Here is an 18823-nt window from a genome sequence, read left to right as displayed (position 1 = left end):
CACTCAAGCCGTCTTTCACAGCTCAGTGCTGACGCAAATTTGATTTGATACACAGAGCTGAATAATTCAACCCTATAAAAGGCATCTCAATAAATTTCTCCACTCAACGCATCGCTGCAATATACAGTCCACTTTCCTTTAACCTGTAAAACACTTGTGTAGACGGGGAAGGGGTGGGGTGGGGTGGGGATGGGTGCAGAAAGAAGAAGCTGAGATGGTGAGCGGTGAGCAGGCTGTGTTTGATTGTTCACCACACACTGCCAGCATACAGTTCTTCAGTTCCACCGGACTACAGCAGCAGTGTGTGTGATGTGTATGTCACGATAGGGAGTGAGACCAAAGACAAATGGGAGGCATGGGGGGGGGACCATGACTTGTCCCTCCCCCTCCCTCTTTGGAGAGTGACGTACAGACCCCTGAGCCACATAGCCATTAAACCAGGGCAGTATAAAATTAAACTCTGTCCGTAACTCCGCAGCATCTGAAAGCATAGAGCTTTTTACAGCAGCTTTTCCTGAGAGGGCAGAAAAAGACAAAAAAATTGAAAAAAGTCAGAAAGAAAAAATAACACTCCACCTTCTCCACTACCCAAACGTCAGTTTCTGACCCGATTCTTTATCCTGGTCATAGAACAACGTGGCTAACCCATCTACGGCTGCGAGCATCTGTCACCATGGCAACAGCATCCGTGCACCATTCAGATTGCTGACAGCCTGGAATCGCCCCTGATTGAAGTATTCTTTTCTTTCTCCAGGAGGAAAACACATTCCTTATGGACTACATGGACTTTTGACTATCAGATCACTCAAAAGGGTTAAATTTCCAGATCCTTCCATTCTCTTTTCTCTCACTGCATTGAAATTTGGTCTGTTTTTAAGGACTTTTCCTCACTATTACCACAATTACTTGCGGGGGGCAACTATTGGTGCTGCTGCCAGTAAAGTTATCATGTCTGCTACAGCTAATTCCTCCTGTTGTTACTGTGATCATTATGGGGTTATTTCAAAACCCAACAGCTACTCTGTTCCAAGTGACTGACTGCACATAAAACCGCTTGCCAACCAATAAAGGGAGAAGTGGCCGACCAGGCTTCCTGCGAATGTAAAATATTTATGGTCAACAATAAGGAGGGAGGGCGATGCAGCCTCTTATCGTTGATGCCTGCATGTCCACCGGGGTGCTGAGAGAATGGCTCCATTGATTAATGGTAAGCATTTACATGAAAAGGCCGACTGTCAGCAGGTCTTCCCTATAAATTAAACCTCCACAGCTCCGCTCTCATCGACAATTCAGGTGCTGCTCCGCTTGGCCCGCTCCTCCCAACCCCGCACTCTCCCCGCAAAATCGAACCCGAGAGGACACTGCATCTGCAGACATCATCACATATCGATCCCCCCCCCCCCCCCCCCCCAACCTCCAAATCCCACAATGCCCTGCTCCCTAGACTGAGAGCCCTGACAGCGGAAGACACTCGGTAGCCAGGAGCTGCAACTAGGGTGCTATTTCAGGTAAAAAGGAAAAAAAAAAAAAAGGAGTTTCCTTTTTTTTCCTCAGACATCCTCCATTTCCACAGGAACCACCCACAGAGAAACCCAAAAAACACTGCAAAATAATACAACTTATGAGAGTTCCCCCCCAGGCCACAGTAAAGTGTAAAGCCTGAGACGTCTTCCGTAATCTAAACAGTTGGCCGCGGTGTGGTCTCAGATGAACTACTGTCAGCATTGGGAACTGCTGTATATATCTGACAGGGGGAGGGTGGGGGGTGCTGAAAATATACACTGCTTATATTAGCTTTGTACAGCAGTTTGTGGCCATGTGGCAGTGATTTCTTCACATGAACCAGATTTAAAAGTCAAACCAGTTTAATTATACCCCCCCCCCCCCCTCCACCTCCCACCCGCGTCCTCCCACCACCCTTTTGTTGTTAATGGAAGAAGACTTGCAATATTGCTGGGACACGAGCAGTCAGCAAAATGTCAAACTCAGGACCCCAGATAAAGAATTCTTTCCAAATAGAGCCGTTTACTTTCCTGTAATAACACTCGGCCTTTGTGCGGCAAGTCTGGCATTCTCCTATCAGATGCAGCCCTCATTTACCTCAGCAGAGCGAAGGTGGTCCTCCGGTAACTACGTCTAAATATGTTCTAATCCTCCGGCGGGGCGGCAGCGCTGCTCCAAACGGCCCTCCAAGGAACGGCCCTCGGGTTGGCAGTGGCCTAATCTCGTCCTGCCAGCTCGCACTCCCTCCTCCCACCCGCCCGCCACCCCCCCCCCCCCCCCCTTGCGAAAATGCACGCCAACCCTGCCAGCAACGCTTTAAAAACCATCAGAGCATGCAAAGTAACTCTGGCAAGGGCGCTGGTGCCACGGCAATCAAAATACCTATCTGAGCTGCAGCGACATTTTTCCTCGGGGGGGGGGGGGGGGGGATTTGGGAGTGGAGCCGCAGCACAGGCATCGCGCAAATGCTACCACACCTGGCTGCTGCATTAACGAGGAACAAGAAAAGCTTCTTCGCCTTAACCAACGCCCCCCCCCAAAAAAAAAAAAAAAAAAAAATAGAAAAACACCTTAGAGAAATCGTTTCCGAGTGACTGCCCAATAGGCTCGCCATCGCTGGCGTCATCATAATTAAAATAACTCAAAGTAAGTGGAGAGTGATTGAGTGAGAACGGGGTGCGGGAAATATTTTGAACTGCGGCCAAACTGAGCTGAGTAGGGCAGCTCCTGGACCTCTCAGAGCCAAAAGTAACGGGGCAGCCCCAGCTGAAACCCCTCTTGACAAAACTGGACAGGGCAGCCGCCTTGACAGCCTGGCGGTGCTCAGGTCTGTAATGAAAGGACACGGCCCCGTTCAGTGGCGTGACTTCCTGGATACATTCCACAAGCGTGTTCATACACAATAGCATCGATGAGAGTGGAGATTCACAATGGCAGCAAGACCGTCACATCTGCCCTCCACTGTTGACAATGTCAATGTTCCTTATTGATTTGACGTTTATTAATGAAAGGGTGACTGCACCCCTTCATCCCACTCATCCAAGCTCTCATAACATTCCTGACTATATTACAGAGGCGTGCAACAACAGTGCCACACTCGTATAAGCATAAAACAGGTCATAAAATAATATGAATACTCTTGGTTATTTTCCATTCTCTATATCCATTTTCAATATGCATTTGGCTTGTCTCATTCCATTTCTTTTAATCGACATAAACAAACTGACAACTGATCAAACTCAATTTACAAATCTGCTTTTTTACCACGTGGTCTGCTTTGTGAGTGAGTGTTTTAGGACTGAATGTTTGGATGTTTTAATCACTGGGAACCATCATTAGACAGCATGCAACTCTCCCGCTCATTCATTAAGTTAAAATGAAACAGGGAAAAAAAAAAAAAAAATAGATAAAAAGGAACGACAGAAAAAAAGGCGACTGCAAAACGAGCGACTGCCGCAGCCCAAGCTCCCTCACTGTCCCTGGTACAGCAAACTCCACTTCCTGCAATCTGCAAGGGAAGTTCATTACTTAACCTCTCACCCCCTTTTCACTCTAATTACTGTCATTGAGATGAATGGGACTGAGGGGTGGATGCTTGGGGGGGGGGGGGGGGGGGGGGTAGGGGTCACGGGGTGCTGTTGCCAAAGGCAGAGGGTGTTGGGCCGGGAAAGAGAAAAGCAGCAAAGGGCCCTGATGGGAGAGGGGGATGAGGGGGGGGAGAGCAAGAGAGAGAGAGAGAGAGAGAGAGACTGAGAGTGTGACTCTCTGGGCCCGGGAGCGTTCAGATGCCAGCATTGAAAGTTTTGGAACCGAAAAGCCTCCAGCCGCTGGAGAGAGCTGGTGGTGCTTCGTGCACTGAGGTTCCAATCATGCACCATATCATTAGGGCCTTAGCCACTCTCTTCCTGCCTTTGCCTCTCAGCACATTCTGTTCTCTCCAAGAAAACACATAACCCGGCAAGTTCCCCCTGCACTTGACATTACTCTGGAAGCCTTGCCTTATGCTTCTTTTTTTTTTTTTTTTTTTTTTTTTTTTAAACACATGGAATTTAATATCTATCATTTACAGCCACCCCCCCAAAACCGGCATGGTAACACATCTTCATCTATAATGGAGGCTCCTGCCGTAGGGAGCTCGGCTCGGCCCAGGCCTCATCCCCCAGTTTGGAGTTGTGTGCGCTGCTGGCTGGCTGCACCAAGCCACAGGACAAGGGCACCCTGATGCTTGTGCTGCATTTTCAGTTTTCCAGGAAAGAAAACCATCCCATAATGTTCAGTTTGTTGTTTCCTGCGCCGTCATGCTTTTTTTTTTTTCCCCTCTCGCTCTCTCTCTTCTTTTGCCGCTTTTTGGAAAAATTAAAAGCTCTGAAAGGAAGTTCGATGTTTCAATAGAACAAAGTCTCCATTACTGAGCGCATAAAAGACATTGAAAGAAATCTGGCTGGAGAGTGGTGAAATTCTGCATGTAGATCTGTTTTCAGCACAACAACAGGCTATAACAGGCACGAAATGAATAAATATTCTGCTGTGATCTCACAATGAGAGAGAGGGCTACCGCTGGAAGGCTCCCACTTAAGCTAGGCCTATACTCCCATGATTTTTAAATGATATAAAAATGATGAGGTTGGACTTTAAAGGATTGTTTTTTTTTTTTAACCACCGCAATAGTGAAATGCATGTGACAAAGCCACTCTGAAGATGTTGGGGCTGAAGATGAAGTTGTGGTTGGGAAATGCGTTTTGAGACTTAACGTTGTTAACATTAACTGTAACACTGTTGTGTTTTTTCTGTGTCAATACACAGTTGCCGATGCTCTTAGCATTAAATACCAGTCACCAGTGACTTACATTAATATACACCCCAGCCAGGCACTTTGTTAGCAGCATTGACACATTGGCATTGCTAGATTTGAGTAAATGATATAAAGCTGGTTACCCATACAGATGGATGTATTTTGCTTGCTGTACAATTATAACATTTTTCATGAACTTTCAACTTTTCAAGCAGACCTTCCAGGAAGAAAACATTATCCAGGACCTTTGCCTTAAAGATATCAGATGTGCTACAAAGAGAAGAGACTCAAAATATTTTATGACTTTAAACCACAACAGGTAAAAATTTTCAACTTACATTTTCCTACAATGTGTGGCTCTACACAAGGCCGCGATCAATGTTCTCCTTCACTGTGCTGCCATTTCCTCAGAACAAGCTGAAACTGATGATCTGTATAAACTCTCACTTTTCAAAAACAACGTTGTTTTACATGCTTAAAAAGGAAATTAATGAAATCCACACCAGCAACCACTGAAACATCTGAACAGCACAAATTCTGCGTCAGTGATGCGTTCTCTGGAAACCACCCACCCCTTGCTGTCAGTCAGAGGAGTTCCCCTAGTCCACCTGCTCCCCCCAAACAATGCACATACACACGATCTAATAGCAGAAGTGAGATCAGCACGATTACTTTCCAACAGGCACTCTCATCCTTGTGTGTGCCATTGCTGTGCCTTCACCCACAGTGTGAACAAACACACCGTGAGCACCGCATGACTTCCTGTCAGAGCCGAGATGGACGCCGCACCCATTTAAACAAAGATACAGAGCATCTGGCCTTCCTCGTCTAATGCACCAATGAAGCAAGGAACACACAAAGACAGCGCTTATCTCATTTGCTAAAGGCGATGCTTCCATTCTGTAGCTGCCTCAAAATTCCCCCGAGAAAATTCTCTCGCACTGACCCACACATGAAGGAACACAGGAAGTCACGTCAGGAAAGTTCTACTTCCCCCCTCTCTCACAGGGCTCCTCTCTGGAGAGAACGCATTAACACTTGGGCACACATGAACACATGCATACATGTACAAGCACGTTCATTCACGCACTCACAGACACATAAGCAAAGCAAGAGCATCTCATGATAGTCTCACTGAAACAGAGCGCTGAAGTGAGCCTGGCATTGTTCTGGAGAGGCAAAGGAAAGTACAATGAAAACAAATGCCTAAATGTTCTTAGCAGATCTCAAACATTTTATTGCCTAAGTTAGTCCAAGAGCAAATGATCAGTTTCCTTTTTTCTTATTTATTCAGTCCCACAACCCACAATACATAAACACCATCAGCTCCCTTTTTGGTGAAATCATTTTGAATCCATCATGTTTCTGAAAAGAACAAACAACCTTTAAACTAGGGGCTTTGCAATCCAAGGCCTGTTCAGTTCTCAACTACAAAGCTAAAATCTCTGTGTGCTTCAGAAAAAAAGAGAAAGACAGATTATTGGATAAATATTTGCTTGGTACCGGAAGGCGTGAAGGGTCCAGCCATTAATCTGAGCAAGTATGCCCAGTATGTACTTCTTAATCTTCCCACCAGGAGAGTGTATGTGTGTGTACCTTTATGTGTGACTGTGTGTGCCTGCACATGTGTGTATCTTTATGTCTGTGTGTGTGTGGTGTGTGCGTGAGAGAGAGAGAGCGAAAGAATGTGCAGGTGTGTATCTGTGTGTATGCGCACATGCATGTGTTTGTGTATGCCTGGACGTGTGTGTGTGTGTGTGTGTGTGTGTGTGTGTGTGTGTGTGTGCGTGTGTGTGTGTGCGCGCGTGCATGTGTGCGCCTGTGTGTGTGTTTATGTAAGAGACAGGGAAAGAAAAACCAGGGGTGTGCTCTTTTGTATCCACCACACACACAATCAGCATGTAAAGAACTCCTTACAAGGTACTAATGATCAGGACAAGAAATGTTTGCCAGTTCTTCCCTTCACTGTAGCTCTTTTTGTGGGTCTTCATCAATCTGTCCAGATTCTCCTCACAGACCTCTGGCCAAAACCTTGGACACTCTGGCACTGAGACGGAGGCCGTGCCTTGTACTCCAAACCGGCCAATCCGTCAGAGTGAGGGAGCGCGCAAATGCGCTGGGAATTTTGGAAGCTGCTGGAAATGCTCAGCCCCTGTTCTGCTGGTTCTGCTACAAGGATGGCTCCGGCCCTCTCAAATTTATGACCCTTCGAGGACAGCTTTTTAAAACTGGGCCAATATAACTCAAAGCCTTAGCTCTCGTCTGAAAGCAAAATCATGGAGATAACATATGTAGCCATCAGGGAGCTGCACACAAATCAAATGCCAGTCTAGTTCTTCCAAAACCACAACTCCAGATTTGTGGAAGAGGAGTAAGACGACCTTGGTAACACCATAAACATGCTGAACATTAGAATTAGCACGCAGTTCTGCCATCTTCTAAATCACCTCAACATGCCTGTGGAGTGACAGAGACCTCCTTCACACACACCTCTTTTGGCTAGACCACCGCTGGAAAAAAAAAACTGCACCTAAAACTGCTGTGTCTTTGTTCATGGGTATTTCAGGAGTGTCCAAGAAAAAGACGAACTGACTCACACTCGAACACAGTTGCACCAACATGAGCGACGTGTGTGTGTGTGTGTGTGTGTGTGTGTGTGTGTGTGTTTCCTTCGCAGATGGTGTGGGCGGAGACGGACTGTGTCTCTGGAGGGTGGAGTCCAGGCCTCTGTGATCGGATGGTGACACTGTTGCTCTGGTTCCCATCTTTGGCTCGTTCCACAGCATCTCTGAAGAGCTGAGTCAGCCCAGGGATGAAGACACACGAGGCGCCCCTCCCTCTCTGCCTCTCTCTTCCTGTCCTTCCTTCCTTCCAGTGGATGTCTGTGCAGGATGATGTGTGTGTGTGTGTGTGTGTGTGTGTGTGTGTGTGTGTGTGTGCACCAGCTGGCGACAAGATTAAAATCTGCATGGCAATAACATGCTCTTGCCATTTAAGAGAATGATTTCATCTAACGCAATACTACAATATAAAAACAGCAACATCTTCTTACTTAGACTTTTACACCTGAATAGGATAAAAATCCAGGGACGGTGCAAGTAAAGCAAAATATAACACTAACTAAAACCTAAAATTATTGATTTTGCATCCCTATACCTACCAGCTTTGGAAAATATTACATTACATTGTCATTTAGCAGACGCTCTTGCCCAGAGCGACTTACAGACAATAGGTTACAGTTTTATCCATTTATACAGCTGGATATTTACTAAAGAAGTTGTGAGTAAAGTACCTTGGCCAAGGGTACAATAGCAGTGTCCCAGCCGGGAATCAAACCAGCAACCTTTTGATTACAAGCCCTGCTCCTTACCACTACTGCACACTGCTGCCCCAAAATAAATTATTATGGGAAATAGCAGACAGACTACCTCCATTGAATTTGAGGACACTGCTGCTCCCAGATACCATTGCTGGGATTAGTCTGGCTAATAGGAGCCTCGATTGTGTTTATTTCTGAATTCTGAAACAATGACGATGAAATGATTTGCTTCCTTCCATCCCCCTCAGCTTAATATAAATATTTATTCGTCCCTTTTAACCGCGTCTGGTATGTCAGCCGACACGCTCTTCTCGACTGTGACCATTTCAACTGCTCCAACAGTAAAACAAACATGCTTTCAAGCACCCAGCATGCCCTGCTCTCAAGAACGCAAACCGCTAAAGGGCAGCAGGGGCGGCCACGGTGAGCCACCGAGGAGAGAGGGGTCTCATATGCATGAGCTCGGAAGTCATCCGCCTTGTTTTCTGAGCGTCTGCAACAGAGCATGCAGAACACCTGAGTCCTCTTCTCACTGACCCCTTAGCCACCAAGATTTATAAAGCTTGAAATCTCATATATTCTTCAATTTTCACAGCTGGGTTTTTTTTTTTTATTGTAGCAAAATATGTACACTGCATCAGGCATTGTCACACAAGGAGGACAACCTCTGATCCTTGACCCTTGACCTTTGCTACCCAAAAAATGACCCCAAACTACAGGCCACAAGAGCACTGCCTTCCCCTGGCTCTCAGTCTCCGGAGTGGCGCAGAGAGGTGAAGCACTGGAAACTCCCAGACTGTCCCTGTACTCTTGGGCAAGACACTTCCCTTCAGCTGCTCCACTCACGATCCAGACGCATAGATGTGACAATATGTGTCTGGAATCTCTGATAAGGGAACACTTTAAAGCAACGACACACACCGACATGCCTATCCAAACATACACATCATTCAATTCCAAGTAAGAGCATGTTTCCTACTGAGCTTGGCCAATCAGTTTCTATAAAGGACACAAGGGTCACCAAGACTGGAACTAGCAAGTTTTCCTCCTCCACACTGGTGACAAATTAAGAGAGTAAGTGTGTCTTTGTGTATCACCGCTAACATGGACGCTCTCTCCCTCTCTCTCTCTTTGTGTCACACACACACACACACACACACTCACACACACACACACACACACACACACACACACACATACACACACGCACACACTCACACACATACACACACACGCACGCACACACAAAAGGGCGCTAGTATGAATGTGACGCTGTGTGGCATGTAGTGTCTTGTCAAGAATAGCAAAGAGAGGATGTGTACAAGCCGTTTGATTCTGTGCGCTTCCCCCATTCCGACACAAGACGTCAACTGTAGAATAAACTGGAATAACACTGCTTACGCAACGAGGTAATGTAACACGCAAACAGACGCACATGCACGCGCATGCACACTTCTAGCTGTACTCTCTCCTTTGCTGCAGACTGGGAAGACAAACATCCAAGTCTCTGTCCTCCTGAGGAACCGATCAGGCGGTATAGAGCCGGGGACTCGCTGACGAATGATCGCGTCTCTTGCGCTAAGCGCCGGTTGGCCAAGCCAACAAACCCGCGTGTCTGCTCAAGCCCATTTAATTACAAAGTTCTCGGTGAGGTAAGACCCTACAGCAGATCTAATCAGGACGGTGGTGGATGAGCCACGCGTGCAAGAATGCTTATGTTTACATTGCGTCATTCTTTATATCAGGAACATCCTGCACTTGCTGAACATCGGCGCTGTTCGGTCCTCCACTCTCTCAAGAGGATGTCAGCTGATAAGCCTCTGGCGAATCCACTGGAGGGGGGCTAAGTGGGGCAGTCCTACACAGAAGAGGCACAGAGGGGTGCAGAGCTGCTCAAATGCCTGCTCTGTGCTCCAGGCCAGCTGGCAGCCCCCCCCCCCCCCCCCCCCCTGTTTACCTTGGCCAGGAACACACAAACTGTTTACACAGGAAGTGATGTCAGGACAGCTCTACTTCTCTGAGTCTCTCACCCGCTTCCTCTCAGGAGGGTCTCACCCTGGGCGGCCCATGGAGAAAAAACATGTACACAGATAGGAGTAGATACACACACACACACACCCTACAACATTTACACTAAAACACAGACACAATCATGTAAACAGGCACATATACAGGGGACAGACCAAACAATGGTAAGGCCAAACAATATGTGATTATTTATTATTTATTTGCCTTTAGAACAGCTTCAATCCTTCTTGGAATCCTGTTATACAAGTTCTGAACCATTTCTAGTTGGATATTGGACCATCCTCCATCCTTCAAAAAAAAGCCTCCAGTTCTTTGAGAGATGAAAGAGGTAGAAATCTACTCTGCACTCTGTGTTCCAGAACTTCCCATAAAGGGCCATGATGTCTACATCTGGTGATTGGGGAGGCCATGGAAGGAATTTGACTTCATCCTGGTGTTCATAAAACCACTCTTGTATCCATTTAGCAGTGCGTATGGGGGCGTTATCATCCTGAAATATGGGGACATCTTGAGGAAACAATGTTTGCACCATAGGATGCACCTGGTCACCTAAAATGGCTTTGTATTCCTTGGCCATAATTCTACCATGCAGTGTAATAATCGGACTCGATGACTCCCATGAGATGGCTGCCCATACCAGACAGATTCACAACCATGTTTAACAGTTGGGAACAGGCATTGTGGGTGGAAGGATTCCTTTGGCTTTCTACAAACATAAACCCCTCCAGATGTAGGGAAAAGAAGACAACTTATCAGACTATATTACTTTCTTCCACATAGGTGTTGGTTACAAATGGTTTCCGAAATGGCAATCCTACCATATCAGCTTTGTGACACTCACAACAGTTTTTGTTAAAACTGCATCACAGAGGTGTAGATTCCTTGCTGTGGCTTTATGGGTTTTAGGAACTATCCTGTTACGTGTTCATCTATTCCTGGCAGTAAGCTTTGACTTGTGACCAATGTTCCTCTTTCCTGATGCAATTTGTCCTTATTTGGTGTATGCCATCATAATGTTCGACACTGTTCGCCACTGTTCTCACAAATTAATTTTGCCATTTTTATGACTGTAGCACCAGCAATTCGCGGCACAAAGTATTTGGCCTCTCAAAATTTGTCAGAGCTCTCATATTGCTTGAGAAACTCATATATTAGTGTTGCTTTGAAATGTCTTTAACAGCAGAAAGACATTGGTAATTCGTATCGACATTAGTAGGAAACAAGCATGGACTCATTTTTAACTGTAGTTATTTTAGGTAAAATCACAAAATACAGGTCTTTGTTCATTTGGTGTTTCCATTATTTTGTCTGACCCCCCCCCCCCCCCCCCCCCAACCCCCCCCCGCAACACCAACACACAGAGCTGCACACATCCACACAAACACTCAGACACACTCTGATATACTCGCCCTTTTGACAGAGCCACATAAAGACAGGCAAATCAGCTGGCTGCCTAAAAAATATCCTGTCAAAGGTTCCGTGTTCAGAATTGACACGTGGTGCCCTGGTACAATCTAAATATGCATGACTAAATGCTTACTTGCATTTCAAAACAAGAAAAACATGAAACATGAAAAATGTTGTTTATCTGTTTATGAAATAAGCACCGTGAAACACAGCGGCAGACAGAACAGAATGTTAAACATGTGAGCAGACATATTCATTCAGCCCTCCTTTAGATATTTATTAGCGCCACTGTAAACTCTCATCCACGTTCAAGGACAGAAGAGCGACCTAATTAGGATCCCCCTCCCTCCCACCCCAACCCCCACCCTCACCTCACAGTCAGACTGAAGACAGCCGCTGATCGTTGGGGTTGCCCCAGTGATTGATGGGACAATTATAGCACCGGTCTCATCACGGCCAGTGACAGCTTCACTACCATGTACACGCACACTCATGCATGCACACCCGCACACATGTACAAACACGCACATACACGCACGCACCTCTTTCAGACAACCCTCCTCCCACCATGCCCTGCAGCACCTGCGCCTGTTCCTAAATCAGGACCCATTGGAGACCGAACGCCCCCCTAAACTGCCACCCCCAAACAGATGTGCTATTCAGAACAGAGCACAGAGGCGACAGAGGTATACATTTGGAGGCCCTAGTTGAAAGGCTCAGCTTTGAATTACATTAACAGGAAATCGGAGGGACAGGACATTAAAATAAAAAAAAATTCAGATCTGTCGTCTATCACAGCTGATCTATTTAAAAAAAAAAAGGAGCCAAGTTGGGTCTAATCACATTAGGCCGTGGCTCAATAAAAACACAAAATTGGATTTTGCAGACATCTGGGAAATGTATTAGCGAGGACGGAGGAAAAATGACTGTGAGGACTGTATGCGTATGCGTATGTGTGAATGCACTGTGATGCCCTGGACAACAGAGCGAGGGAAAAGTCCCCATCTCTTTATAAAGCCCCTCTGTCCCCGTCACTGTGCACTGTTACTGCGACTCCCTCATCCAGCATGCAGCCTCCCTGCACGGCAACGCCACACACAGCGGGTCACAGCGCGACCTGACAGCGCAGAGCTGGCAGCAGACACCCACTGCAGAAGCAAGGCATTATGGGAGCGCTACCATGTGTCTGACATGAGGGAAACGGCGGCGGGGGGGGGGGGGGGGGGGGGGGGGTGTGTGTGTGTGTGTGACACCAACAGAGTGGGGGAGATAGAGAGAGTGAGGACAAGGGGGCAGAGAGAGGGAGAGAGAGAAAGACAGAAAGAGGGGGAGAGAGGGGAGGTGAATGAGAGGGAAGGGAGGGGGGCTCTGTATGCTGTGCAGGGTATTGTACGCCGGCAACACTGCAGTCAGAATGCAGCATTCTGATGCCAGAGGAGCGAGGGAGGGAGGGAAGAGAGAGAGAGAGAGAGAGAGAGAGAGAGAGAGAGGAACGGCCTATTTGGGGGGAAGGGGGGAAAGGAGACGTCAGCCGGTGGCTGCAGAGCAGGTAAAGGAACAGACGTCAGGATGGCGCAGGACTGCGACAGACACCACGTGCATTTGGCTTCATATTAAAGGGCTATGCAGGACCAGCGGAGAGAGGACAGGAGCAGAGAACAGTAAAGTACCGCAGAGAGAGCAGGAGCTCAGTTAGCCGCCTCAGTATCGGGTCAGTGCAGGCGCCCAAACTGAGCTTTCCTCTCATTAATCACAGGGACCCCCCCCCAGAGAAGATTTGGCTTCACATCTCCCCTCTTTTTCTCCCTCATCTCTCTATCCCCCTCTCCTCTCCCTCAGCCTGCAATAACAATCCTGCTCAGGCACATGGGTGATTAAACTGAACCTTTCCTTAATTTAACCCTGCAGTGAGAAAGAGGGCACCAGGAAGACCCCAAAGAAAACACTTCCTACTGCATCACAGCGCCATTTTCACTCACTTGCACTTAAATAACCTGAATCACAACTTTTTTTACTGCCAAAACCACAGCCACCTAAAGCAAGCTCCCTTTGCTTTGTCAGTTGCGTCATTTTTTTAGACGGTCCCATGTTAAAAATGCAACACCTCGCTCCAGCGTTCAGACTCACGATGATGCAGCAGAGATCAGCTGGAAAAGCGTTGAGCGCTCCCCTCACGCTCTGTAGCGAAACCAGGGCAGCGCAGCTATGAATCCATAAGCAGTGTGATCTCACACGGCACATCTTGTACTGTGGGGAGCATGCCCAAACAACGACGCAGTGTGTCCTTGCTCCACAGCTACATTTCCACAACCACCGCCTCACTCCAAACAGCCGTGCCCCCAAACCTGTATTCAGACCCGCTCCACCCTGAGATGCCGAGCCTCCTGGGCCCCACCCTCCTCTCTCATTAAGGCGGGGCTCAGGTGGATGACAGAGCAGAGCTCCGCCTCCCTCTATCAGGAAGCGTTCACCATCAGCCACTGTGCTGTTAATGACTGGAACACACAATGCCGTCTTCCACCTCTCTTTTGCCAATTCTTTTCTCTCTTCCTCTTATCCCCCAGTGCTGTCTCCCTCCCCCTCTCTTTGCTTCTTTCCCTCATTGATCCCTCCTTCCCTCTCGTCCCCCTCCTGTCTCAGTGCTCAGAGAGAGAGAGGGATAGATATGACTAAAGACTGACCTGCAGAGAGCCCACAGAGCAACACCCACTGCAGCAGCATCACAGACTGGGGTGAGCAGTGATTCTAGGCCTCACACAGTTCAACACAATGCATCGCGATACAACACAATCAAATACAGCTCAATCCAATACAATACAACCCCATGCAATACAACACAACGCAATTCACTCAGCACAAGAGTATGACTGACGTCAATCATGTTGTTCTTGGCGTGTGGCTGGAGTCAGCACTGAGACAAACGAGCATGGCAGGCGAACTGAAGGGTGTGTGGAACAACTGGTGGTTTACAGTCACTGCTGTAAAAGGGAAAGGAGACGTGGCCTCTGTCTGACCCTGCCCACACATACACACACTCATATGCAGAAACACCAACTCGGACACACCCACAAATGCACACACATACCCCCATACGTGTATGCAAACACACACACATGCAAGCTCCCACATGCTTACTCTCTATGTCACTCACTCTCTCCCCCTCTCCCTCTCTCTCTCTCTCTCTCCCCCACACACACACACACACACAAAATGGACACACACATGCACACGCACACACACACATCCATATACTGTACACACAAACATGCAAACACTCACAAACGTACACTCATGCGTGCACATCAAAACCCTAAGAATGGATTAAAACCGGGGAGAAGAATGCCTTAAACATTACTCCCTCCCCAATCAGTCGTCACTTCCAGAATGTTCTCCTCAAAACCCCAATAGAACAGGGACCAAACACGTATCAGTGCAGACCGCGTAAGAGGGGAGCTACTCAGACCGTAACCGGGGACGCTGTAAGTGCTGGATGCAGCGTTTCGTAACCCCTCCTTGTGAGTCACACGCAGCTGCGCACCGGCCCCCGATGCCGATTCTAAGCAAGACGCTGGAACGGCACTCTGTCACGCTGCCTCGGCGAAGAGAAGCCGAGAGGAAGCCGGGCGCCGGCGCAAACACCCACCACCCCACCTCCGCCAGGAAAGGCACACACAAAGGCTCAGAGACACAGGCCCAGAACTCGCAACCTTCCGGACATTCTAACACCGTTTCCTGCTCCCTGTGAACCCCCCAATCCCCCCATGTACGCACACACAGACACACACACACACACACACACACAGCTCCAATGCGCGTACTTACTTCCCAGAGCTGCATCCTCTGATTCCTCTGTGAATTTTAATCTGCTGGAGCGGGCCAAATTCTTCAGGTTCTTGATGGTAATTCCGGTTCTTTCTATGGACCTCCTTCCAGGGACGTGGAGCTGGAGAAATCAAACCAGGAAATGAAACAGAATATCAATATTGTACAACACCATGCCCGCGCTGTTCAATATCATCCATCAACCTGCGGGACTGGCAAGTTGGCCCGGTACATATGCATAAACTTAGAAAAGCAAGAGTTTAAACCAGGACGAAGACCCTTCAAGACACTGCCACATGCCGGGCGAGTGTGCCAAGAGATACAGTGAATTCTTACTTATCAAAACATCCCTGCTGCCCTCCAGTCCAGGACAAGGAGCTCGTAGACTATAGCGAGTCAACTTAGGCGGTTAACCCAACAGGAAGTGTCTAAAACGCATATTTTCCCCACTACATCACAAATAAAGTACTGATAACAAGAAGTATCAACAGTGACCTGTCACTAGTTGACTAATACAGTTTAGAGGAATGTGGCCATTTTTAACACTGGTCATAGGTCACTAATATTGCTCTGCTTCAGACACACATGTGAGTGATATGATTGTGTGCAGTGTGTGGGGGTCAGTCACATTCATTTATTCATTGCCATACTGTACCCTCATTCTGCTGAGCCTCAATGCGTGAGGAGCAGTGGCAGTGACAGACAACCCCTCACAAATTGCTCTTCCTAAGGTAACAAATGTTGGTTTTGCAAAGCACAGAGAGTCTATGTGCATTTTCTATATGCAGGGTTTTCAGGAGAAAACAATTCTTCACAAATTCTTTTGCAGGAGATATGACATCCAACAGGAACAGGAAACACCCCCCTAAAGAGGGGAGGGAACCCAAGCTCACAGACAGGAAATAACAGGCACCATACAGCAACGAGCAACAGGGAAATCAACAAAGAGATGCTTTACATCCTTAAATGGCAAGAGGATCACAGACAGTGTGAAATTCTGCAGGTTGGAGAAACTTTACAGGGTGATCCAACAGCAGAATGGTCTACATCCCTCTGTGAAACATGCAATCCCTGACACTGTCCCAGGATTTTTGATGAAGATGGCTGTTTGCTGCCCCCGTAGTCTCCTTCATTATGGGGCCACTTGCATAATTTGATATGTTGTATAATGTGTATGAAACATCAGCTTCCTCCCACTCACTGACAGCAACAAGTCAGAGCTGCATTTGATTCAGTTATGTAATCAGTAAAACACACACATAGATACGTGCATTATGTTGTGTTACTCATTCACATTATACAACATATTAAACGCTAGATTCGGACTCCAGCGCCCCTTTAAGCATGGACACTAAACGTTACTCATAACAACATAACACTGCATGTCACACCTGTTTTCACGTGAAGGAAGGAAACGGATAAAAAATGAACACCATCTGTGGTGGCAGCAACGTGCGCAGTTACTGGAAGATTTAAGATTTTGTTTTCTGAACAGTTCCTTCCGGAGCAATCTGGAATCTCAAGGACGAGCTGGAAGAAAAAAGGAAACCATTTCCAGTGTTCCAGTTCCATTTCCATTCTATAGTATCTCTGAAGGCCATGGGGTTGGAGCGACACGTAAAGGAATACATCACACAACATACAAAACAGCCACCTGTCTCTGAGCATCTCAGCTTCTTGGCTTCTGCTCCAGAAACGCGTGCTCTGAGCCGTCACAACAGACTGACCCGGTCTGTCCTGTTTGGTGCATAACGTCGACGCATGAGCATTTATCCAAATATCAGCACGCCACGGGCCCGGGGCCAAAAACGCAGCCCCATCCCAGCCCCTCCCTCAGCGCGAAGCCACTCCACACCATCAAGCTTCCGTCAACATCTTGCACCCTGGCCACTTCCCACTCGGGACCTCCAGAGGGAATTCAGAGCCAGATAGGTAAGGTGGATGGGGAGGTCCTCCAGTTAGACCTCAAGAGGAGGACAGAGCAAGACCTTCAGGACAACTGACGCCCCCTACCGTGACCCAAAAACAAGCTGGCCTGTCTCTCTCCCGACTACAGCAACCCCCCCCCACACACACACACCTCACCCCAAGCCCACCATAGTCGGTCAAGGCTTTCCAGCTGCTTTACACACACAGACACACATGCCACGCACCTTAATTCAACTGCAGTCTGCAAAAAAAAATGGTGTGTGTTAGGAATTTTTGGAGCTTGACACCATACAACCCCCCCCCCCCCCCCCCCCCCCCCCTCTAATTCAAAACAGGCTGGTTGGTTTCCAAGCCTGTCTTTGTCAAAGTAGTTGCTGTTGATGTAGCCAAATAAGTAGGCCAGTGCAGGCCTATTAGTCTTGCAGCTAAATGTAAGGTCAACAGCATGGGGGCCACGGAGCGTTACTATAGTGATTTGCTCACGATGAAGGTATCTGCATCCCCGGGCCTCTGACTCAGTGTATTTCAGTCATGCAGCACAGTGCTGGAAACCCAGAGGGGTGCAGCTGTAGCAGCCCTGTTTTAAGTCATCCGGAGCCAACACCAGACACCATGGCTTGCAGGCCTTCCACTGTAACTAAGCGACTAACTAACTTACATTTAGGTGCCTACCAATTCCAGGGTCTCTGCAGCCAGATTAACACCAGAAAGGTAGTACGTATATTAGGATACACTGAACAGATCTGACCCCTCCCCCTGCCTCAGTAAACAATGAACAGCTACTGCCCATATCCCACAGGGAAAGCTGTTCACATTCATCTTACTTTTGCCAGTGCAGATTGTCCTGCATCAATAAGGGATACATTTTCGAGAAGACACACTATGCGGCTCAGCGTTCAAACAACAAGATGGAAGCCGAGCGGTCAAAGCTTGTCTTGTTGTTCCTGCGAGCTAATTGGATCCAGAAAAGCATCCCTGGCAAGTGAGAGATCCAGCAGAAATCAGTAGCGGGGACATGACATGGTATCATATTTCATATACATTCACAGAGACCGAGCCCTCCACGTATATTCGGAGTCAGAGTGTTCCCTGATCCCGGCTCTTCTTCCTCAGGCTTCAGATCTGACTGTTATGTATGCAAGGATTTCAGCCTGCCCTCAGCAGACCCCTCCACAACCTGACATCAAATCCGTCTCACAAAGTTTGTGTTTCACCAGAGCGGACAGAGAGAGAAAGAGAGAGAGAGAGAGAGAAAGAGAGAGAGAGAAGAGCAAGCGAGCGAGAAAGAGATGTTCAATTTCCTTAACGCAACATTTCCGAGGCTTAAAATACATCCAGGATTTTCTCTGCGCTGTCTTGCATGGAGACCGTTTCCTGTAAGTGATTATGGGGTGAGGGGGGGGGAGAAAGGGGGGTGGTGGGGGTGAGGCGCTGAGATTTCACTGTTTTGTCTGCATGTTGAGGAAAGGAATGCCCAAATTAAACACGGGGAACAGGATGCCCGGAGAGGTAAAGCGCTGGGA

General features: G+C 47.7%; 1 protein-coding gene across 2 annotated transcripts in view; it reads right to left on the bottom strand.

Annotated features, from left to right (window-relative positions):
- Nucleotides 1-18823, bottom strand: part of luzp1 (leucine zipper protein 1) — a 48513-nt gene that overhangs the window by 13098 nt on the left and 16592 nt on the right. The window contains exon 2 of one of the 2 annotated variants that reach the window (XM_036542033.1): nt 15372-15492. The gene's annotated coding sequence lies outside the window, so the exon portion shown is untranslated. Of the gene's footprint in view, nt 1-5133; nt 5317-15371; nt 15493-18823 lie in introns of those variants that run through there. The other variant, XM_036542034.1, reaches the window with a different exon arrangement.

The sequence above is a fragment of the Megalops cyprinoides genome, chromosome 12, assembly GCF_013368585.1.
Source record: "Megalops cyprinoides isolate fMegCyp1 chromosome 12, fMegCyp1.pri, whole genome shotgun sequence".
Taxonomy (NCBI): domain Eukaryota; kingdom Metazoa; phylum Chordata; class Actinopteri; order Elopiformes; family Megalopidae; genus Megalops; species Megalops cyprinoides.
The sequence above is the reverse complement of the archived record's forward strand: the minus strand, read 5'-3'. Positions and strand labels throughout refer to the sequence as shown.